We start from the raw sequence: 591 nt of genomic DNA, 5'->3' as shown, positions 1-591 counted from the left end.
ATTCCTTATGAGTTTGAAATGCTGTCCTGAAGTATGATACTATAAACTACTGAGCTATAGAGTAGGGTCTCCTAAATCTTTCAAATATGTTCACTTTTTTTTTCTTACTATCCTAACCAGTGTAGTTCAACTATAGAATTTAGAGTTTAAGAAAGAAATGTTTCCAGTAGGGGTAACAATTATGATATGTTTCAATGGATTAGATGACAAGGTGGTCATTAGGTTATTTGAATTACATCACAAGTAATGAGGCAAAAAGGTTAGTTATGCATTTTTATTGAAGTGATTGACCCTAACAGAGTTATACTTGTGAAGTTGGGGAAGGAAAGGATATGGATGAAAATTTGGGCATTTTTTGTGTTTCACCTTTTACTAACACATTCATCAGAGTCTTCAGGAAACAATCATCAGAGTCTTCTTCAAATCTACTCAGGTAATACAAACTTACACTCATATTCACTAAGAATAAATATTTAGGTCACCCTACTGCACAAAGAAATTTCAATCTTCTGAGATTTTAAATGAGAATATGCAGAACATCAAGGATGTGACAAGTATCTGCTATATCTAGATCGTCAATTTCAGACATGA

This window comes from Mandrillus leucophaeus, unplaced genomic scaffold (genome assembly GCF_000951045.1).
Source record: "Mandrillus leucophaeus isolate KB7577 unplaced genomic scaffold, Mleu.le_1.0 Scaffold640, whole genome shotgun sequence".
Lineage (NCBI taxonomy): Eukaryota > Metazoa > Chordata > Mammalia > Primates > Cercopithecidae > Mandrillus > Mandrillus leucophaeus.
This window is presented reverse-complemented; position numbering follows the sequence as displayed.